Raw genomic sequence first — 25,363 nt, 5'->3', positions numbered from 1 at the left:
GCCAGGGCACTCCGGAAGGTAGAAGAGGGGGCCCGGTTGCAGAAAGAGGTCAAGAAGGACACACCACCCCGGTAAGACACACCCGGGTTGGGCGAGCAGTGGTGAGACCAGCCAAGTTCAGAGACTATGAAATGGACTGACCCCCTGGTTAGGTACTTTGTGTTGCATGGTATAAAAGGGGGAGATATGTAGTGTCGCGGTCTAGTTGACGCGCACTACGTCAGAGTAGGAATGTGCGTAGCGGCCATCTTGGACGCTACTGCGCATGCGCGAGAGATAGCGAGGCACGAGAGAAGCGAACGGAGCTCACAGCCCGGCGCTCTCTCGGTGAAGTGATCTTTAATGTTAATAAAGGCAGTTTAACCAGCCATAACCTGTCTCCTGCTTATCCTTGAAGGGTCCTTGCACCACATTCAAAGTAGTAACATTACAATTTGGGGTACAGTCTGTTTTAGTGGTTCATTTATTGTGGCAGCAGACAAATAAAAAAACACTATTAAACAGAGAGGGACATTCTTTGTATTTACCCAGACATCTGATTCCAGCAGCTTTGCTATGTAAAGAAGAGAAAAACAAACATTGCTGGGGGCCTGTCTCCCAAAATACACATAAATGCAGCCTCACAACAAGCGTCCAAGAGAAGCATTATTTACATACAGTATATTCTCTCATCAGGGTTTGACACACGGCTTAAAACAGGATCTTCTTGTTGTCAATAAAAGGGCCTTCGTTAATCTTCATGTGACATGGAGCGCTGTGCCAGCCCCCTATAGACCTGCAATTATGTACTTCATGTATAGCCACCACCCGGAACACCTGGCATGTGGCTAATTCAAGAACATGATGCAACGTGTTACGTAAAATAAACACAGGTGGTTGGCATGGGTTCGAAAAAGTACATCCTTAAAGAAGCGGATTGCTGGCAAAGTAAATAGTTGCACATTTATAAAATGTAAAAAGGTTGTTTGTCATGCGTTTCAAAAAACAGACATGCTGATATGTTTCTTACATTAAATTGAAAAAAAACCAGGAGTGGTACGTGCCTCCAAAAAGAGCAGAAAGAAGGAAAACAATGCATTGTTTTTAACAACTGCCGAGCAGACATGGATGTGCTTTTTTATTTCAACAATTCTATTTGCATTGCAGTAATACAATTTTGGAAAAACAAACGTACTTTTGAAAAAAAGATGGTACACTTTGCCAAATCGGTTGCTCGGGCTGTACACACCCCACCTGGTGAAAGTGGCCCAACGTGTGAAGAACAAAAATAAAGGACCTAGGGTGCGAGCAGTGGAAGGACACCAACAAAGGCATTAATGCTCTATTACTTACCGGTAATCTTCATTACTCCGGGTCCCGTTGTCCTCGTCCCATTCATTACAAAGTGGAGATAACCATCTCCCGACAGAAAAAAACAAGAGGAATGCTGGGACCCTAATACTGCCCCTCCCACCGGGAGTACATAAGCAGTACTTACCCAGCATCCCGCCTGTACAACCAAGCCCAGACAGGAAGGCTGGCCGCCCGGGAGGGAGGGAGGGGCATATGAATGGGACGAGGACAACGGGACCCGGAGTAATGAAGATTACCGGTAAGTAATAGAGCATTACCCCCAGGTCCCTTATGTCCTCGTCCCATTCATTACAAAGTGGAGAATACCAAAGCAGAAAACCCGGCATTCCGCACCCACAAGCACACCCAGGAAACCACAACAAAGCAGCAACCGAAGGGAGCACTGATAAGGAGGGAAAGCGGGACCGCAGGAAGCAACCGGCCCGCAACCCAGAACAGGACAGCAGGGACCAAACAAGGACCGGAGACAACCAAGAAAAAAACAGAAGGCCAGGACCCCAACAAGGAGGCCGCCAACCAGAGAAACCGGAGACAGGGCAACCCGGAGCAAGATCCAAAGGACACAGCCAAGGAACCCACCGGGCAAGGCCGCCCAGCCCAGAACCCCAGGAATGCACACAGGACCCGGCAGCCACACAGCCACAGAGCAAACCATGACCGTCCCGAAGAAGGCCAAGAAAGAAGCCAAGACCAGCTAACAGATCGCAGGCACAAGCCTCCAGACCAACAAGGAAGAAAGCACAGGCCAGAAACCGGCCCGCCACCAAACCGAACGACCCGGCCCCAGAGAGCCCAGAGAAGAAAGCCAACCAAACCTCGCCGAGGAGGCCCAGGAACCAGAAAAGTAAAAAACCAGCACCCCCCAGGCCCACCAAACAACAACCACTAAGCCCCCAGCCCAGAGGGAGGAGCCGCAGCCAGATCCCAGTGGCTGAACAGGAGCGGGGACCCCAACCAAGCCGAAAAGGACAGGGAAGGAGACAGAGACCCGAAACCCCAGGAGGCCAAAACCCCCACATGGAAGGAGTCTGCAAACCAAACCAGGAAGGCCACCAACCCAGAACAGAAAGGGCAGAGGAGGCCAACCCAAAGACCACCGACCAGAGACGCCCCCAGAAAGAACCAGCCGAAAGCCGACCAACACCGGGAGGGCCAACAAGACTGGAAACCAACAACAAACCAGCCCAGCAAGGGCGGGGACAGGACCACCGGCCACAACCCCCAAAACCCCCAACCCCAAAGGGAGGGAAAAAAACAAGGCAGGACGGGAGACCAGGCACGAACCCTCCGAACAACAGAGCCAGGAAGCCAGGACCGGAGCCAAGCAACCAGACGAAGCATGAGGACCCGCAGGCCCAACCAACCCCCGGAAGGAACCCACTCAGCGCCCAGGCCAAAGCAAAAGGCAGGGAGGAACAGAGACCCCCAGCACATCCCAGCCGGACCACACAGCAGGCCGGAAAAAGAAACAGAGGAAACCGCCAAAGCGGAAACTGGAGGAAGCAGCGAGGGCAGGGGGCCAAGCAGCAGCAAAATCCCAGACAACCAGCAGCCCGGAGGGCAGACCCCACAGAGGAAAGAGGAACACCACAGAACCGCACCCCAATCAGAGAAGGGGGGGCGGGCACCCAAACAGACACACACCGGGAACAGAGCCCGGGGAAGCATTGGACAACAGGAGCGAGCCAGGACACTAGATCCAGGAAAGAATCAGGAACGCCCAGCAAAACACACCCCAAAACCAGCCGAAAAGCGACAGCACAGCCAGCAAGTCAAGGAAGCACAGCCCGAGGCCACCCCAAACCAGCAGGAAGCCCGCAGACCCAGTGCAACAGGAGGCAGCCCAGGACACGCCAACCCAGAAGCACCGAATACCCGGAACCCCACCCAGGCCGGAACAGGGGAACCGCAACCCAGGAGGAAAAGGAGAACCTGAGCAAAGGGGAAACCCGAAGCCAAACAGCAAACAGCGAAAACCCCAGGACCAGGCAGAAAAACGGACACCCAACCAAAGGCGAACCAAGCCCGGGAAGAAAACCGCCGGCCGGAGCAGGCCCAGAAGGACCCAGCAGGACACGGCCACAGACCCACCTAGCGCCCCGCCAGGACACCCAAAGAAAGCATAGGCAAGGACGCAGAGCCAAAAAAGGCGACCAACAGGCGTTCAAAAACCCGCAGGAGTGGGAAAACCCCAGCAGACACCCAGTCATGGCATCCACGGCGGGTACCAGACGTGACCAGGACCCCCCAGGGAGCAAACGCCACCAGAGTACAGCCGGACCCCCAGCTGGGAGAACCGCAGAACAGAAGAGGCGAAACAGGCGCCAAACCAAGGATCGGCAGCAGCGAAAGACAGCCAGGTCCAAACAGTTGCGGCACGAACCCCAGGGACCGAAGTCGAATCACCACCGGAAACACAACCCAGGAAAGGTGCAAATGAAAGGAAGAACAGGAGCCCAACCACAGCAGCCCGAAAAGCCCACACCAGGCACCCCCAGGTGGCCCCAATCAGGAACAAACCATGCCAGACCGAACGGCCAGGAGGGGCGGCCAGGAACACCGAAGCAAGCCAAAAGGCAAGCTCAGAGCGCACCAGGGCAGGAGCAACCAAGACAGAAGCACCCAGCAAGGAAGAGGCAAGCAGGTGGAGACATCACCAACCAGCCAGACCCCAGAAGAAACCCAAGCACACAGAAGGCCGGGGGCAAACACCCGAAGGCCAACGCCGGAGCAAAGGAAAACAGAACAGCCACACAAGAGGAGGCACGAGCAACCCGGAACCCCGGGAGGCCAACCCACAGAACGGGATCAACCGGACCCACAGGCAGAGGGGGCAAAGAGCCGCAGAGAGCACCAGGCATGACCCAAGGAAGCCCCAAGGGGAACCAGGCACAGCCCAAGGTACGGGAGGAACAAAGCCAGTAACCAGGAGCCCCCGTGCACCAACTCCGACCAACCACGCAGAAGCCAGGAAGCTGAGGCGAACACCCAGCACACCCAAGCGGAGCAGAATCCACAACCAAACAGGCCATCCGTAGCGTAGACAAGGCCCCCTGAAAACGGGCAGGCAGACAGACGGACCCAGCATATAAGAAATCAGCGCAGACCCCGGCAGGCCAAGAGGAACCATGGGGAGCCAACCGGACCCCCCCAAGCAGCCGCCCAAGGAGCAGGAACACCGTCCCACCACCAGCTGGGGGCAGGGAGCCGCAGAGTAGCCCAGAGCCAGGAGGACCAGAAGCGCACCCCAATAGGCCGCACCCGAGGATGCGAAAGGCCGCAAAGCAGCAGGGGGCAGAATGCCAGGAAGCAGGCAAGATGGCCCGACCCAAAACCGGCACCCCCACGAGCCACAGGTGCCACAGAGAGCAGCAGAGGCCAAAACACCAGGAACCCGCACAGCACACAGCCCCATGAGCCCCCAAAAAGGAAGCACCCACAAGGCCCGAGAGCCGAGTGCGATAAAGGCATGCCACAAAATGGCGAAACCAACCCCTTGCCCCCGCAGGAAACAAGGTAGGACTGGACAGCAGAGCAGGACCCCAACAGTAGAGAAACGGTGCACCCCGCTCCGCCACGGAGTGCCACAACCAGGAAAACCCGACGCCGTCAATAGAAAGCGACAGAAGGCACCAGAGCCAGCACCCCAAAGGGGCAAAACCCCACAGCAGGAGGGAACATCGCCCGACTGCCCGCACCATCAGGGGCCCGACGGACGGGCCATAGGAACTCCAAGGAACACCCCCAAAGGACACGCTCGGGGAGAGCACCAACGGCGCACAAGAACAGACGGAGCATGTGGCCAAAGAGGCACTGGAAGAGCAAATCCCAGAACAACTGCCCAACGAGCGTCGTCGCCGGGGCTCAAACCCTGGATCCCCAGATGCGAAGACGAACCCCAAGGCAACATCCACACCCCGTACCGAGGCACCCGAGATTCGAAACGGGCACCCCAGCACCAAACACAGACACCCCAGCTTCAGCAGCACAACGAAGCACTCCCACAGAAAGAGGCACTGCAGAAGCGGGTACGCAGCGCAGCCAACCGGACCAGGCCAGGAGGACCAGACAGAGCGCGAGCATCCCACGCAGGAGGACCTGGGAACAACCCCGGCAGCGCCAGGAAGCCCCGCAGCCCAACCGGGCAAATCCCAGAAGGGCAATGTCAGGGAAGGAATTTGGAAAGAGGAAGCGGGGGCCACCAGTCAACACGCCCCCACCTCCAGCGCACCGTGAAGGGGAAACAGACGAGAAAGCAGGAAAGCCCTCAAACGACCATCAGCCTCAGTTGGGTCAATCCCTCCAGCCCGGAGCATCAGGCTGCTGTTCCCGCCGCTAACTGGAGTACACATAGGAGCTCCTAACGGGGGTGGCGCTCAACCATGCTTTAGCAGAGGAAAAAAAAAACCAGGCAGGGAAGAAATGAAACCGACAAGCGGTACTCACCCGGAGTGGGGGCCAACCCCAGGAACAAGGCCCCCACTCCAATCGCCAACACACCAGGAGACCGACAGGAGCCCATCCAGCGCAGCACATCTTACCCGGCCAAGCTCGGGAAGACGAGCCCGTGACCCGGAAGAGACCGGGAGCTCCAGCCCCAACCGCAAAGGGCCGGGAGGCCACGCAGAGGAAGCAGGACACCGACTCCAACAGAGACTGACTCCCAGCAAGCCCGGCAGGCCAGGAGACAGCCCAGGAAACCCCGCGCCCGCACAGCCAGGCAGCTGGGCGGGGGGAGAAGAGAAGCACCGCCACTCCAGCCCAGCAGGAGCAGCACCAGCACAGTCAAGTCCATTCTGTCGACAGACAGAAAAAAAGAACAGGCGGGATGCTGGGTAAGTACTGCTTATGTACTCCCGGTGGGAGGGGCAGTATTAGGGTCCCAGCATTCCTCTTGTTTTTTTCTGTCGGGATATGGTTATCTCCACTTTGTAATGAATGGGACGAGGACATAAGGGACCTGGGGGTAATCTGTTCTTGGTCCATGCTCCATTGAAAAGACAAATACACAAAAAAGGAAGTCATGACAGGATGTGCTGACCAGTGAGAAGCACGGAAATGAGAGTGAAGATGACGCCAACCAATGGTAAGTAATTGGCAAACTCTAAGACTTTAGGTCTCACCTAGACAGCGCATATTATTAGATTACAGAGGGCTTAGAGCCCACCCATTAGTTGGCTTCATTGTCACTCTGACTTGCTTGCTTCTCATTGATCATCTGCCCTAAACTTCCGGCCTCCTATTGTGTTTGTCCCTCCCCTGGAGCATAGATGCATTATGTGTGTCATTCACTGCTACATTTTCAGGGGCTACTTTTTTTTGGATTAAACACCCTACAAGAGTGCAAGCTTTTTACAGCTGTGTTCCATTTGTGTTTCTCTCCCCCTCCCCTTCTTGGTGCTGTGTTGCTCTCTCTTCGCCCTCACCCCCTTCTGTGTTGTACTCTGCCTCTTGTGCACCCCTCCCTCCTCTTTCTCGCCTGGGCCTGTGACTGCCTTTCTTCCCTATCAAATGGCTCCTTCCATGCTGCTTGGCCTCTGCTCACTTCAGTTTCCCTGGTCATCACACACCCCTGCTAAACCCGATCACTGTTTCTTTCCACCCTAGTTGGGTTCTTGCTTTCTTCCTGGCTTGCTTACATTTGCCTGAATATCACTGTCTCCCCACCCAGCCCTCTTTTCCAGCCTCACCTCTCTGTCTTGCTGCTTGCCTTAGACTCCCATGTCCTGTGTTCTGTATCCCTATTATTCGCTTTTAATTTAAAATGTACTTCCCGCACCCAAACACACAACCTTTCAACCCAGAGCTGGTGCAAGCTTCTCATTTCACAAGTACTTTGTAGTGTGGTGCACGGTTTATACCCTTAGTTAAAAGCTTACTGTACAGTTTCCATCAGCTGTGCGTATAATTGTACAAGCAATAGATCTTTAAGTGTTCTATTGCTGCTGACAGAGGCGTCTGCATTGCACAGATATCACTAAGCAATGCTTGTTATGCACAGAAAATCAACACGAACACGTGTTTTACTAATATTTTACAGCTAGCTACATTACTAAACAGGAGCTCTTCTCAAGTTCTATATATTGCAAAGCAACATTGTTTCTTTCTTATATGTAATTTTCGAAATTATGCAGTGAAGAACACCTCAATCCAATGCACTCCAATCCAATCAGTCCCACTCCAATCTATGCCAATCCACCCACCTCACCCCCACACCAATCCAATCCACCCCACTAACTCACCCCCATCCACCACACTCCAATACAACCAACCCACCTCCCTCCAATTGGTCCCACTCCAATCTGCCCCACTCCAGTCTAAAATAATCAGCCCTACTCTAATCCAAAACAATCTTCTCCACTTCAATCCAGCAATCCAAAGCAATCTGCTCCCTTCCAATCTAAAACAATCCGCCCCACTCCAATCTATTCAACTCCAATCCAAAACAATCTGCCCCACTTGAATCCAAAACAATCTGCCACACTCCAATCTGCCCCATTCCAGTCCCGAACAATCTGCTCCACTCCAATGCAAACAAATCTGCCCAAATCCATTCCAAAATAATATGCCCCATTCCAATCCAAAACAATCTGCCTCACTCCAATCTGCCCCATTCCATTCTTTCCAACTCCAAGCAATCCCCCTCACACCATTCCAATTCACCCCCCTCCAATCCAATCCAGCGCACACCAATCCAATCGGCCCCACTCCAATCTGCCCAACTCCCATCCAAAACAATAAGCCCAACTCCAACCTGCACCACTTCAATCCAAAACAATCTGTCCCACTCCAATTGACCTCCACTCCAGTCCTAAAAACTCTGCCCCACGCCAAACTGTCCCACTCCAAGCCAACACAATCTGCCACACTCCAATTCAAAACAAGCTACCCCATTCCAACTCTAGTCCAAAACAATCTTCCCCGCTCCAAACCAAAACAATCTGTCCGACTCCAATCAGCCCCACTCCAAACCAAAACAATCTGCCCCACTTCAATCCAAAACAATCTGCCCCACTCCAATCCAAAATATATGGCCCTCTTCAGTTTGCCCCAATCCAATACAAAACAATCTGCTCCAATCTAAAACAATCTGCCTCATCCCGATACAGAACAGTATGCCACACTCCAAACCAAAAAAATCTGCCCTACTACAATATGCCCCACTCCAATCCAAAACAATCTGTCCACTCTAATCCAGAACAATCTGCCCAACTCCAATCCAAAACAATCTGCCCACTCCAGTCCAGCAATCCAAAACAACCTGCCCCACCCTAATCCAAAACATTCTGTCCATTTCGACTCTGCCCTACTCCAATCCAAAACGACCTGCCCCACTCCAATCCAGAACAATTGTCCCACTCTAATCCAAAACGATCTGCCCCACTCCAATCCAAAACAATAGGCCCCACTCCATTCCAAAACAACCTGCCCCATTACGATAAAAAACAATCTGCCCCACTCTAATCAAAAATAATCTGCCTCACTTGAATATAATCTGCCCCACTCCAATCCAAAACAATTTGCTCACTCTAATCCAAAGCAAGCTGCCCCAATCTAAAACAATTTACCCCACTCCAATTTGCCCCTACTCCAATCCAAAATAATCTACATCACTCTAATATGCCCCAGGCCAATCGAAAGCAATCTGCTCCACTCCAATCGAAAACAATTTGGTCCACTCCATCTAAACAATCTGCCCCACTCCAATCCAAAGCAATCTGCCCCCTTCCAATCCAAAACAATCTGCCCCACTTGAATCCAAAACAATCTGCCACACTCCAATCTGCCCCATTCCAGTCCTGAACGACCTGCCTTACTCTAATCAGAAACAATCTGCTTCACTCCAATGCAAACAAATCTGCCCGACTCCATTCCATAACAATCTGCCCCACTGCAATCCAAAACAATCTGCCTCATTCCAATCCAAAATAATATGCCCAATTCCAATCCAAAACAATCTGCCCCACTCCAGTCCAAAACATTCTGCCCACTCCAGTCTGACCCAATCCAGTCCAGAACAATCTGCCCTACTCCAATCCAAACAATCTGACCCACTCCAATCCAAGGCACTCTGGCACACTCCAATCTGCTCAACTCCAGTCCAAAACAATCGGCTCCACTCCAATTCAAAGCAATCTGCCTCACTTCAATCCACAACAATCAGCCCCACTCCAGTCTAAAACAATCTGACCCTCTCCAATCCACAACAATCTGCACCACTCAAATTTGCTCCGCTCCAATCCAAAACAATCTGCCCAACTCCAACTGCCCACATCCAGTCCAAAATAATCTTCCCTACTCCAATCTAAAACAATCTCTACTACCTCCAATCTGCCCTACTCCAGTTCAGAACACTCTGCCCTACTCTAGTCAAGAACAATCTGTCCTACTCTTGTCAAAATCAATCTGCCCCATTCCAATGCAAACCAATCTGCCCCATTCCAAACCAAAACAATCTTCCCCACTCCAATCCAAACAATCTGCCCCACCCCAATCCAAAACAACCTGCCCTACTCCAATCCAAAACAATCTGCCCCACTCCAATTTAGAATAATCTACCCTATTCCAATTTGCCCCACTCCAATCCAAAACAATCAGCCTCAATCCAATCTGCTCTACTCCACTCCACAACAATCTGCCCTATTGAAATGTGCCCAACTCCAGTTGAAAACAATCTCCCCATTCCAATTCAAAACTAACCACCCCACTCCAATCTGTCCTATTCCAATCCAAAACAGTTTGCCCAATCCCAATTCAAACCAATCTGCCACACTCCAATCAAAAGCAATCTGCCCCACTCTAGTCCAAAACAACCTGCCCTACTCTAATCTGTCCCAATCCAATCTGCCCTACCCCAGTACAAAACAATCCACCCCACTCTAACCTAAAACATTCCACCCTAATCCGATATAGCCCACTCCAATCCAATACACCTCAGCCTAGTCCATTTTTTTCACAATCCAATCTTCCCCACTCCAATCCAGAACAATCTGCCCCACTCTTATCTCCTCCACTCCAATCCAGAACAATCTGCCCTACTATAATTCAAAACAGTCTTCTCCACTCCAATCCAAAACAATTTTCCCTGCTTTAATCTTCCACACTCCAATCCAAAACAATCTGCCCCACTCCAATCCAAAATAATCTGCCCCACCCCAATCCAAGGCAATCAACCCCACTAAAATCTGACCCACTCCGTTCCAAAACAATCGGTCCTAATCCAATCCAAAACAATCTGCCCCACTCCCATCTACTCTATTCCGATCCAAAACAATCAGCCCCACTTCAATCTGTTCCACTCCAATCCAAAACAATCTGCCCCACTTGGATCCAAAACAATCCGCCACACTCCAATCTGCCCCATTCCAGTCCAAAACAATTTGCCCTACTCTAATTCAAAACAGTCTGCTTCACTCCAATCCAAAACAATCTGCCCCATTCCAATCCAAAACAATTCTCCCTACTCCAATATGCCCCACTCCAATCCAAAACAATCTGCCCCATTCCAATCCAAAACAATCTGCCCCATTCCAGTCCAAAACAATCTGCCTTACTCTAATCGAAAACAATCTGCTCCACTTCAATGTAAACAAATCTGCCCGACTCCATTCCAAAACAGTCTGCCCCACTCCAATACAAAGCAATCTGCTTCACTCCAATCCAAAGCAATATGCCCCACTCCAGTCCAAAACATTCTGCCCACTCCAATCTGCCCCACTCCAGTCCAAAACATTCTACCCTACTCCAAAACGATCTGGTCTACTCCAATCCAAGGCAAACTGATTCACTCCAATCTGCTCAACACCAGTCCAAAAGAATCTGACCCAATCCAATCCAAAAGAATCTGACCCACTCCAATACAGAACAGTATGCCCCACTCCTATACAAAAATATCTGCCCTACTACAATCTGCTCCACTCCAATCCAAAACAATCTGTCCACTCCATCCCAAAACAATCTGTCCACTCCTATCCCAAAAAATCTGCCCCACTCCAATCCAAAACAATATGTCCACTCCAATCAAAAATAATCTGACCCATTCCAATCCAAAAGAATCTGACCCATTTCAATAGAGAACAGTATGCCCCACTCCAATGAAAAAAATCTGCCCTACTTCAATCCCAAACAATCTGCCCAACTCCAATCCAAAACAATATGTCCACTCCATTCCAAAACAATCTGTCCACTCCAATCCCAAAAAATCTGCCCGACTCCAATTTGCTCCACTCCAATCCAAAACAATCTGCCCCACTCCAATCCAAAACAATCTGTCCACTCCATTCCAAAACAATCTGTCCCATTCCAATCCAAAATAATTTGCCCTACTCCAATCTGCCCCACTCTAACTCAAAGCAATTTGCCCCATTCCAATCCAAAATAATCTGCCTCTCTCCAATTCAAAACAATCTGCCCCACTCCAATTCAAAACAATCTGCCCCACTCCCATCCAAAACAATCTGCTCCAACCCTAATCCAGCCCTTTTCACCCCAATCCAGTTCACTTTACTGTATCCTAATCCACCCACTACATCCCAATTCACCCCACTCGTCCTCCCCATTCCATTTCAGTCCATCCCATCCCACCCTAATTCAATCTAATCTAATCCAATCCACCCCGTTCCAGTCCAAGCCACCCTTCTCCAATCCAACCCACCCAACTTCAATCCACCCATTTCCAACCCACCCTACTCTAATGCATTCCTATCCAACCCATTCCAATACAACCCACCTCACTCCACTGCAAGCCAAGCCAGTCTACTGACTCAAATCCATTCCACCCCATATCAATGCACCCCACCCCAATCCACTGCAACCCAATCCACCCACCTCACCCCAATCTATCCCATTCTAATCTAATCTATTTTAATCCATTCTAGTACAATCCAGTCCAGGCTCCCTGAATGCACCCACTCCAATCCAATCATCCCCACTCCACTCCAACCCACTCCAGTCCAATCTAACCCTCCCCAGTCCAATCTAACCCTCTCCAATCCGATCCACCCCATTTCAGTCCAGTCCACTTAAATCCAATCTGTTGAAAACCAGTCCACTTGACTCACGTCCCGTCCAATCCACCCACCTCACTTTAATCTGCCCCACTTCAATCCAATCCACCCCAATCCACCCCACCCCAATCCACCCTACTCAAGCCAATCTATCCCACTCACTCCAATCCATCTCACTCCTCTCCAGTCCACCTCACTCTAGTCCATCGCACTCCAATACAACCCATCTAATCCATCTCACTCAATCCAATTCACCTCACTCCAATCCAATCTACCCAACCTCAATGCAATCCACACCACCAAACCCCACACCAATCTAACACACCCCACACCAATCCACTCAAATACAATCCACCTCACTCCACTCCAAACCACCCCACTCCAGTCCACCCCACTCCAATCCACTCCACTCCATCCCACTCCTTTTCAATCCACCCCACTCCAATCCACACCACTGCAATCCAACCAGGGCCGACTCGTGCAGGTAAGAGCAGTGGAGGGAGGTGCAGGGGGGACACAACAGATGACAATGAGGAGGGTAAAAATAAATTCACTCGTTGTCATCATCTGTCGAGTCCGCCCCACTGCTCTTACCTGCATGTAATGCTCCTGAATCCAACCCACCCCACTCCAGTCCACCCCAATCCATCCACTCTATTCCAATCCATCTCACTCCACTCCATTCTACTCCACCCACTACACTGTACCCCAACCCAATACACCCCACCTCAGGGCAGTCCACCCCACTCTACCCCAATCCAATCGATCCTGCCCACCCCACTCCAATCCAAGACACACACCCCACTCCAATCAAATTCACCTTAATCCACCCCACAACAGTCTACCTTAATCCACCCACTCCAATCCAAATCACCCCATTGCAAACCCCCTTAATCCTCCCCACCCGCTCCAATCTAATCCATGCCAATTCAATCCAACCCACTCCAATCCAACCCACTCGAGTCCAATCTAACCCACTCCAGTTCAATCCACCCCACTCCATCAACCCCACTTTAATCCGCCCCACCTCAATCCAATCCACCCCAATTCAACCCACCTCAATCCCATCCACCCAAATCCAATCCACCCTACTTAATCCAATCTACGCCACTCAATCAAATCCACCTCACCTCACTCCACTCCAGTCCACCCCACTCCAGTCCACCACATATAATTCACCCAACTCAATCTAATCCACCCCACTCGAATCCACCCCACTTCAATCCACCTCACTCTTATCCAATCCACCCCATTCTACTCCAATCCATCCTACTCTATTCCAATCCACCCCACTCCACTCTGATCCACTCTACTCCAGCCCACTCCACTCTACCAAAATCCAATACACTCCCCCTCAGTTCAGCCCCCAACTATACCCGAAAGCAATCCATCCAGCCCACCCCACTCTAGTCCACCCACTCCAATCAAATTCACCTTAATCCACCCACCTTTAGTTCATTCCAGTCCACATGAATCCACCCACTCCAATCCAGTCCACTCCACTCCAACCACCTTAATCCACTCCACCCTACTCCAATCCACCCAAATCCAATCGACCTCTATCCAACCCATTCCAGTCCAATCCAACACAATCCACTCCACTGAAATCCAGTCCACCCAAACACAGTCCAGTTAACTTTACTTCACTGCTATCCAGTCCAACCCACTGCAACCCACTCCGGAAAATCCACCCCATTCAAATCCACCTCACCCCACTCTAATCACCCACCCCATCCCACCCCAACCCAATCCCCCTGAATCCAATACACCCTATCCCAATTCAATCCTCCCCAATCCAGCCCTCCCCATTCAATCCAGTCCACCCACTCCACCCTAATCCACCCCTGCTAACCTACCCCACTAAATCCAGTTCATCCCACTCAATCCAATTCACCCCACTCCAATCCACCCTACCTCAATGCAGGTCACTCCACCTCACCCCAATCCAAACCATCCCAACTCAACACACCACAGTCCAATTCTTTTTGCCCAACTCCAATCCACCCCGCTCCAATCCAATTTACCCACTTCAGTCCACCCCACCCCTATCCAATCCCTCTCATTTCAATCCACCCCAGTCCAGTCAACTTGACACCAATCCACCCATATCCACCCCACTCCAATCCACTCCACACTACCCCAATCCACCCCACTCTAACCCAATCCAATCCACTACACCCCAGTTCAGCCCCCCCCAGTTCAGCCCACCCCACTCCAAAGCAATCCATGCATCCCACTACAATCCAATTCACCATAATCTACCCCACATCAGTCTATTCCAGTGCCCCTTAATCCACCCACTCCAATTTAGTCCATCCTACTCCAATCACCTTAATCTACCCACCCTACTCCAATCCACCCCACTCCAACCCACTCCAGTCCAATCTAAAACAATTCACTCCACTGAAATCCAGTCCACCCAAACCCAGTCCAGTCCACTGCACTCTGGAAACTCTACCCCACTCCAATCCACCCACCCCAATCCCCCTGAATCCAATACAACCCATTTCAATGTAATCATCCCCAATCCAGCCCACCTGACTCAATCCAGTCCACCCTACTCTACCCTAATCCACCCCAATCAATCCAATCCATCCCACTCAATCCAATTCACCCCACTCCAGTCCACCCTACATCAAAGCAGGTCACCCCACCTCACCCCAATCCAAACCATCCCAACCACAATCCAATTTTTCCTACCCAACTCCAATCCACCCACTTCAGTCCACGCCACACATATCCAATTCACCTCATTTCAATCCACCCCACCCCAGTCCCCACTCAACCGCAATCCAATTCACAGCAAGCCAGTTCAGTCCACTCCATTCCAGTTCAGCCCACCTCACCTCACTCCAGTCCATCCTGCCTACCCCAATCCAATCCATTCCACCCCACCCCACTCCATTCCATTCCAATCCACTCCACTCCAGTCCAATGTAATCCACCCCATTCCACTCTACCCCACTCCAATTCACCCCACTTCAAACCACCCCACTCAATCCAACCAATTCAGTCCACCCCATCCCAATCCAATCCCCTCACCCTAGCCCTATCACGTCAATCCGATCCACCTACCTCAATCCAATCTAATCCAACCAACTCTAATACACCTCACCCCATTTCAATCCACCCCACCCTAATCCTGTCCACCCCACTAAATCCAGTATACCCATCTCGATTCCACCCACTCCAGCCCACCCCAATGCAGTCTAATCCATTCCACCCAATCCACCCAACTCAATTCAATCCACCCCACCTCAATGCAGCACACCACAATCCAGTGGACCCAAGCTCACCCCAATCCAACCCACCCCACTAAAGTCACCCTACCCCACCCCACCCCAATTGGTTCCAACCCACCTCTTTCCAATCCACACCACACAACTCCAATCCAATCCACCCCCGTCCACCCCACCCCTATCTAATCCACCCCATTTCAATCCACCCCAATCCAATCCAGTCAACCCCAGTCTAATGCACCCCACTAATTCACCCCAATCCTCCCTAGTTTACCCACTCCAATCCACCCCACTCTCCTCCAATCTACCCCAATCTCCTCCAACCCACCCCACCCCAGTTCATCACACCCCACTCCAATCCATTCAGCCCACCCCTTCCAATACCACCCCACTCCAGTCCAATCTAATCCACCACACTCCAGTGTAATCTAATCCACCCCATTCCACTCCACCTCACTCCAAATCACCCCACTCCAAACCACGCTAGTTCAAGCCACCCCAATCCAAGCCACTGAACCATAGTCCTGTACCTTCAATCCAATGCACCCACCTCAATCAAATCTAACGCACCACACTCCAATCCATCTCAATTTATTTCAATCCATCCCAATCCACCCCACTCTACTGCAATCCAATCCAACCCACTCTACTCCAATCCAATCCACCCATTACCTCAATCCACTTCAACCCACTCCACTCTATTCCACTCCATGCCACTCCACACCACTGCAATATATGACACTCTCTGCCACAGAACCATTGAACTCTACTCAATCCTACGACACTTTGCTTCCACTACTCCACTCTACGACACTGTACTCCAACAAATCCACTCTACTTCCCCACTCCACTCTATGCCACTCCACAACACAGACTTTTAGCCATGCTGAACAGCAGTCACCCTGGTGAACAGCACAAAAACACATAGCCAAAGCCTATTGCTCTTGTATAGGCGAGACCAATGGGCTTTGCCAATGCTCGTTTTTTGGGTTAACAAAAAACGTGCAAATGACAGCGCATGCACTGTCTGAAGCGAGACCGAAAAATGGGAGAAGAAATAGAAAACTGGCATTGGCAAAGCAAATAGATCCTGGCTCTTTTACTTGAATGAGTTCCCTGAATGGGGGATAACTTACGGAGTCTGAATTGCTGTGGCCTTTTTTGCATGCAGACTCCCCAGTCCTCAGACAATTCAGTCCCCATTCACCACCTACTCTGTTCAGGTGCTAATTAGAAGTGCGGGAATGGGATGGGAATGCTGGTGCCAGGCGGTCAAGGGAGGTGGGGGGCATCCATGCTTCCCTCCTTGCTGTAGAAGGAGGCTTGGCACGCAGGCCTGCCAAGTGCCACGCATCATGCGTTAGACTAACGCATTTCAGTGTGGTGGTCTGAATCACCACACTGAAATGTGAAGTCACGCATATTAGCGCCTGTGGCTGACTGTCAAGCGTTGCTGCCCCCAGCGCTGGCTGGTATTATAAGACTAGTCGAGCCAGTGGCACAGGCAGGCAGCTGCGCAGTGCGTGCTGCTCAGCAGACTTCTTAGGCTTGCTACAATGTAACACTGGAGGATTGATTGAGATTCAATCACAGCGGGGCGACAAAAGATACTTCACTGATGTCAAGGCGGCAGTTGAATTCAGAATAGTCTGTGGCCAGGCTGCTGCTGATGAGCTTGCACATCCTGCGCAGCCCCCCTTGCAACTTACACCAACCCAACCTAGCCGGGCCCACCGTGGCTGACAGACTCACATGCTCTCAACAAAACTTGAAGAGGCCTCTCATTTGGACTCAGTCTGGAGCTGTCATGCCAGGGTACTGTGCTGAGGGGTGCCCCTGGAGTTTTGGGACCACCGCTCCCGGGGGTCTTTATTACACCACCGAGGCCGGGTAGGGGCAGGGCTGTGCTTGTGCCAGCAGCCCCTGCCTAGTCCTCGTGCAATTTTACTGGAGAGGTTTTCAATTGGCAAAATAATGCCTGGATTGCGGTAGCCTCGGACGGAAAATCCGCAGCTCTGTGAATAACCCACAAAAGTGTCCACACCCACCTGCCAACGCCAGACAGAGCTCCGGGTGAAGGGGGAAGCAGCAACCGTATTGGCGTCTCATTACCAGCGGATGGATCCGGAATGTTTGATCAGCAATTTAGGGCTGTGACAGCAAAACAGTGGCTGTGTGTCCGGGATAATCTGAGATGCCATAGCACCACCATTGGCAACACTCCCCACCCCTCCAAATGTAGCATGCATGCTAATAAATAAACACACCATACATTTTTTGTTTGGGTAAAATTGCTGCAGGTTTATTACATACACTGTTATGAAATATGGTGGGTTATCTTACGGGTGATCCAAGGGCAGGCAACCATCTGGGCCCCTGCCCGCTTGATGAGCCAAGCAGCACTGGGGTGAGCCCCATCTGTGCTCCCCTTCTGGTGATCCTCTTCCCGGATTACGTGACACCTGGTCCCTTATTACTCACGCCCCTTTCAGGGCGGAGCGTAGCATAGCAAACCCCTGTTTTTTCAGGTCCACAACCGCCCGAAGAACTAATGGGCGTCGACACGATTCTCCAGGAACCTCCCATGAGGCTCCTGGGATTTGGCTCTGGCACCCCTATTGTGCTGCGCAGAGGTACCCTTCTGTACCCCTTTGCTTCCAGATCACCCTGTAACTCCGCCACAGTTCTGGAGGTGGCCACCGTTGCCGCCAGAGCCCCCACCAAACAGCTATGGTCTTACCTGCAACCTCTCATTTCTAGCGCCTCGCGCAAATCTAAAAGCAAAAGGTTCATCCCTACTGGCGATAAGTGAACCCCATCCGCCTGAAAGTATCCTTTCACCTTTTCTTGAATCATCTCATGTCTGATGAATCTCAGACCCCTCTGGTCAGTGAACTTGCTCATTGACCTGTTCACTCGCTTCCGGGAATGCTCAATAGCTTTCCCAGACTTAGCCCCTTGCCACACTCTGCGTGGAATCATCTCTGACCAACAGACCTCATATCATGCATCCATTATTCCTTATGGGGATTTTGCCAGCTCAGCTCCCTCTGTGGTGAAACCCCCTGGGCATACCAACTTAGTGAACCTATCTGATTTAATGCAGTGCGCCCTGTCTGCAATATGGTGCCTAACATTAAGATTTGATTTGATTGATTTGATTTCCGATTTATAAAGCGCGTAGCTACCCTGGGGCGTCCCAGCGCTGAAAGTCGACCAGTGGCTAATAGAGAAGGGAGTTAGGGGGAGGATATTTAAGAGAAGAGCCAAGTTTTTAATTGCCTACGAAAGGCTAGCAAGTTGGATTCTCTTCGGATGTGGAGTGGGAGGGAGTTCCACAGCTTGGATGCATTGTATGAGAAGAGTCGTCCCCCTGAGCGGGCCCTGTTTATTCTGGGGACGCTGGCTAGGGCGAGGGAATCTGATCTAAGGTGTCGGTTAGAGTGATGAGGTTTGACCAGAGATCTCAGGATCGGCGGGCCTTTACCATGGAGTATTTTGTGTGAAATGCAGAGGGCTTTAAAGGTGATCCTTTCCTTAATCGGGAGCCAGTGTAAAGATCTGAGGGCTGGTTTGGCCGAGCTTCGAGATTTGGACCCAGTCAGGAGTCTAGCCGCGGCGTTCTGAGCACACTGCAATCTGTTAATGACCGAAGCAGGAGCACCTAAGTAAAGGGCGTTTCCATAGTCCAGTCTAGAGTTGACCAACCCCTGCATTATCAGTTTCCTGGAATGGAAGGGGATCAGGTGGAGGATCTTGCGGGCTATCTTAGTGAGGCCAAAGCATGTGCCTGCAGTTTTCCTGGCCTGGGCCTTAAAATTAAGGTCCTTGTCCATCCAAATACCCAGGCTCTTGACTTCTGTCTTGGGAGTAGGAGGTAGTCCCATGCAGGGAGGCCAGGAGAGGGAAGGAGGGAATCTGAGTGGGTTCCCCAGGAGGAGGATCTCGGATTTCTCACCGTTAAGTTTCAGGCGGGAGTCGCACATCCATTGAGAAATGTTCTGGAGACAGAATAGCAAGTTGTCCAGACAATTAGTCGACTGGTTTATAGAGACGACCAGTTGGGTGTCGTCGGCGTACATAACAGTTTTTATACCAAAAGGGGTTACGACATCTTCAAGGGGCGACATGTATACGTTAAAGAGAGTAGGGCTCAGTGAAGAGCCCTGGGGGACCCCGCACTGAAGGGGAAAAGGTCTGGAGTTGACTGGGCCATCAGAGACCTGGAAGGTTCTGCCTTTTAAAAAGATTCAATCCAAGACAGGGCGGCACTGGATATTCCTGCCATATTAAGCCGGTGGATGAAGATGGCATGATCCACTGTGTCGAAGGCGGCACTCAGATCTAGAAGGATCACTGCCACTGATCCCCCCATATCTAAGATGGTTCTTGCCTCCTCGACTACAGCTAGGAGTGCGGTATCTGCTCCCTGTCCTGGTCTAAACCCTGTCTGGGATTGACGGAGAAGATTGTTGGTCTCGAGGTAATGGGATAGATGGTGATTAATGATTTTCTCGGCTATTTTGCTGATAGCCGGGAGGAGGGAAATGGGTCTGAAGTTCGACAGGTCAGCCGGGTCGAGGTGGGGTTTTTTGAGCAACGCCCGTACTGAGGCTTTTTTCCAGTTGGTTGGAACCATTCCTTGAGCAAGGGACGCGTTAATAAGGTTGATAAAGGGTATGGAGACCGTGGGAGCGACCATTTTTAGTTTGCTCAGGGGTGCTGGATCAGAGGGGGCACCACTTTTCACAGTGTGGAGAGTAGACATGAATGTTTCGGTTGACACCAGGGGGAATGATTCGAGACGTGGGGCCTCCGAATCAGTTGGGAAAATCTGGGGGTGTGTGGGGAGCCTGGGGGGAGGAAGGGTTCTTAGGATGTTGTTAATTTTAGTTGAGAAAAACTCAGCTAGTTGATTGCATCTGGTGCCTGAAGGGTCTGGTATTGGAGGTAATTCCGGCGTTCTTGTCAGGAGACGGACGATGCGATAAGTTTCTTTAGCGGAATTTGCTGCAGCAAGTATTTTCCCCTCAAAGAAAGTTGCCTGGGTATTTTTTGTACAGATTTTATAGTCTCTCATGTCTGATCTATATTCCTTTTTACTTTCGTACGCCCAGTCCTTCCTCTAAAGGCGCTCAAGCTTTTTGCACCTTTTTCTAAGATCGTGCAGTTCCGGACTATACCAGGGGGATTTAAGAGTTCGCTTTTTACTGGGGAGGGTTTTAACGGGGAGGATAACATCGAGGGAATGTTCGATCCAGGAGCGAAGTTGGGCATCTGCTCGGGAGGGGTCTGGGTCTAAGACTGGAGTAGTGGCGGCTAGTTCACGGGTCCAAGCTGCTATGTCTAGTTTTTGCCATGGGCGAGAAGGTGCTTGGGGAGGGGGTTTGTTCGACACTTCATTTGTGAGTGGAAGCTTAAAAGGAATTAAGTGATGATCTGACCAAGGGATGGGGAGGGGTTCATCCACTACTAGATTCGGCAGGTTAGTGAATATGGGGTCTAATAGGTGGCCCTTGGAGTGGGTGGGATAATTACTTTTCAGATTAAGGATTGACTAAATCCTACTTTAACCCTATCCTAGAATAATCCCAAATAGGGGGGGGTGGCGGGGGTTAACACTGGCCCTCTGAGCAGCCCCAGCGGTGGAAAATTACCTGCTTTGTTGAATTTAAATTTTTGTTGAACACTGGACGTGCTAAATGCTCAATTACATAGTAGCTTTTTGTGCTTGACACCTTTCTTCCCCCATTTCCTGGGACGGCAGCACACTATGTTGGCTGACAGCGTCCCCACCCAGCGGGGCTAATATAGCTAACCGGGCAGGGCATTTGAGCTTAACTGCAGGAACATGTCACCTACCCTTGGTTCTGGGGTGCACTTTGCCCAGACGCTTGCACAAACCCCGTTGCTTGATAAACCCTGGTGAATACCTTAATGGTTTTGAATCTGGTTTGAAACAATATATGTCTTGTGCCCACTATTGGAGGCACTTCACCCTTTCGTGCCGTGACAACTTACGCAGCACACCCCGCTTGCTTAACTGCCAACAGATCACAGATGTACATCTGTGACCTTGGATGCTTCAAACCCCCAAAAGTGTAAGAAACCCAGGTCCCCAGTTTACTGTTTATTTGCAGTACACCTTCAGTGGATCCGCTAGGAGATGCCACAAACCGCATTGGTCATGCGAACATTACGAAGTACACAATTTCCACTTGGGCGCACCTCTAAATGCTCCACACAGCTGTAAGGCCAGAGACACACATATAAGTTTAATGAACCTTCGCCTGCACAAGTTGCCCAACTGACAAGTCGACCCTGACTAACCTAGTGTTCTGGTGCCAAGTTTGGGAAAGCGTTTCGTGAGCAACTTAAAGAACAAATAATGTGTTGACCAGTTCCAGTGAATGTTTGTATTAAGTGTATCTGTGAGTGCAATCGCTTAGGTGTGGATGGGTCATCAATGTTGCCGGGTAGTATTGCAATACCTTTGCCCAAGCCACTCTTTACACGATGGGCCCACGCAAGTAGAAGACAAGGGATGTCCGACCCACCTTACTTCCATTCTTACAGCTTTCTCGGTATATTGCTTGATGGACCCTAACCTCATTGTATATTCGTGAAGTGCGCGTGCCCCGAAGGCAAGAAAGCTCTGAATAACCGGTGTATGTTAACCCACTCGTTGATAATTATGTACAGATAACTGCCCTTACTTAGACTGAGGGAATGCTGAATGCTTCCTAAGGCCTGTCGTCTTACTGCTCCAACCAGTTTGACCCCAAAACCTTGGGATGACTTTAGTAGTAACATGCCCTTAATGGTACGTGACATTCTACAAGCACTGCACAGGAATCCTCCTTTGACCTGCTTGAGCCTGTGGCCATCCTGCTGAAAGGCCTGTGGGAGGGGAGTGCTACTAAACCTCAAGTCCAAGGCACTCAGGAAGCATCCCTCACTGCTGTAGGTGCTCCAAAGCATTTAATGAGTAACAACCTGGTTTGCCCACCTTAATGTGCCATGCTGTTGCCCTTCTCCGCCACTGCCCCTCCCCTTCCTCCCTGCTCCCGCCTCCCAGCTGCTCGTCCCTTCCCCCTCCCCTACAAATGATGACCGCTGCAGGGGAGCCCGTGTGAGTCCTGAGAACTTGGTTCCAGGACGTCACTCTCCCCAGCAGATCCGTGGTGGCCTGCTTCTCCTGGAAGCCTGCCAGCACACCCTTGCAGGGTTTGAGGCCTCCCTGCTCCCAGTTCCTTCTGGCTAAGTGGTTCCCCGCTGTTTCTCTCCATAGATCGCTTTTGTATTACTTTGTAATATTTTGTTGCGCACTGTTGTCTGCCATAGTCTAGTAGCATTTTCTTAACTTTTCTGTGCCCATGCTGCTTTTGCCTCCCGATTACTCTGAGCCCCTTTTCCCGCTGCCCTTCTCCGCCGCTGCCCTTCCCCTTCCGCCCTGCTCGTGCGTCCCAGCTGCTCGTCCCTCCCCTCCCCTACAAGGTCGCAGTGGACACACGCAGCGGGCGCGCCACTGGCGTGTTGAAGGCACGTCTAAGGCAAGCCCGTCTGCGCCCTTTCGCACCTGGACCGCGCCCAGTGCCAAAACCCCTGGCTCCCACGACGCCCGTCTCCGCTACGATGCCAGCACCCTCCACCCATTCAACACCGGACGATCACACACCTGCTTCCTGGCCACCCCGAAACGCACCCAAGGACCCTTCGCTTGCCGGAGCTGCAGCTTCACCAGCCTCCGAGCCACCAAACCGCCCACTTAGAAAGGACGCAACCACCTCAGATGCATTTTACTCAACACCTGCTCCGCCAGGAAACACTCCATCGAACTCTGGAACCTACTGGACTCCACCTGCCCAGACGTCGCCTTCCTGACGGAGACCGGGATGAACCCCTGTTCGGCACCCGACATCGCCATAGCCATCCCTGACGGCTACAAGATCACCCGCAGAGACCGCACCAACAGAACAAGAGGAGGAATCGCCATCGTCCACAGGAACACCCTCAGAGTCTCGACCAGCACTGATGACACCCTCAGAACTGCCGGACTCCTGTTTTTCCAGATCCACACTGACCCCTACACCACCCTCAGAGGAACCCTCATCTACAGACCCCCCGGAGCACAGCCGCAGTTCAGCGACGCCATCGCCAACTTAGTCAGTACGCACGCCCTCGCCTCCAAAGACTACATCCTCCTCGGGGACCTGAATTTTCACCTCGAAAACAACAACGACACCAACTCCACAACCCTGATCGACAACCTCGCCAACCTTGGGCTCAGACAACTTGTCACTACACCCACCCTCTCTGCCGGCCACACGCTTGACCCCATCTTCTCCGCAAGCTCCCACGTCTCCTTCAGCCACACCACCGAAATAGCCTGGACCGACCATCGCTGCATCCACTTCACCTTCCGGAAACCCACCACGCACCACCGCACTCTACAGATCCCTCGCCGAGGCTGGAGCAAAGTTACCGAAGACCAGCTAAACACCACCCTCGCCCGAAGCCCACCCGTCGACCCCACCGACCCCGACACTGCCGCCCGCAACCTCAGACAATGGATCAACGACTGCGCCAACACCCTCGCCCCGCTCAAGAAACCCTCCAACAGACACACCAACAGGAAAGCCAGTTGGTTCATCGCGGACCTCCAGGACTCCAAGCAAACCTGCCGAAAACTAGAGAAGAAATGGCACCGCAAGCAGACACCGGACAGCTACGCAGCCCACAAGAACGCCATCCGCAGACACCATCACCTCATCAGATCCGCCAAAAGGGCCTCCTTCAAAGACTGCCTGGACAACAACGCGCACAACAGCAAAGAGCTCTTCAACATCGTGAAGGAGCTCTCCAACACCAATGACATCCCACCTTCGCAAGATCTGTGCGACGCCCCCGCCACCTCCTTCCATCGCAAGATTGCAGACATCCACGCCAGCTTCAGCACCCTGACTGCCTACGACCTCATGGCCACCTTCCTCACCGACCCCCTGCTCACCTGGACCAACATATACGACGATGACACCATCAAAATCATGAACACCATCAGCTCTGGCGTTCCATCGGACCCATCGCACCCCATCTCCGCAAGGCCATCAACATCTCCTTCAAGTCTGCGACCTTGCCGGAGAGCTGGAAGCACGCCGAGATCAACGCCTTACTCAAAAAACCCAAGGCTGATCCCAAGGACCTCAAGAACTTCCGACCCATCTCCCTCCTCCCGTTCCCGGCGAAGGTCATCGAGAAGACCGTCAACACACAACTGACCCACTGCCTCAAGGAGAACAGCACCCTGGACCCGTCCCAGTCCGGGTTCTGCAGCAACCACAGCACTGAAACTGCCCTCATCGCTGCCACCGATGACATCAGGATCCTACTGGACAATGGCGAAACCGCGGCCCTCATCCTCCTGGACCTGTCAGCCGCCTTCAACACTGTCTGCCACCGCACCCTACGCACACGCCTCCACAACGCAGGGATCCCAGACAAAGCACTGGACTGGACCACCTCCTTCCTCTCCGGCAGAACCCAGAGCGTCCGCCTCCCCCCTTTTCGATCCGAAGCCACTGAAATCATCTGCGGCGTACCCCAAGGATCATCCCTCAGCCTGACATTGTTCAACATCTACATGGCACCACTCGCTCACGTCGCCCGACAGCACGACCTCAACATCATCTCCTTCGCCGATGACACCCAGCTGATCCTCTCCCTCACCAAGGACCCCCTCACTGCCAAAGCCAACCTCCACGAAGG

Source organism: Triturus cristatus, chromosome 6 (genome assembly GCF_964204655.1).
Source record: "Triturus cristatus chromosome 6, aTriCri1.1, whole genome shotgun sequence".
NCBI lineage: Eukaryota > Metazoa > Chordata > Amphibia > Caudata > Salamandridae > Triturus > Triturus cristatus.
Note: the sequence above shows the minus strand (reverse complement) of the source record.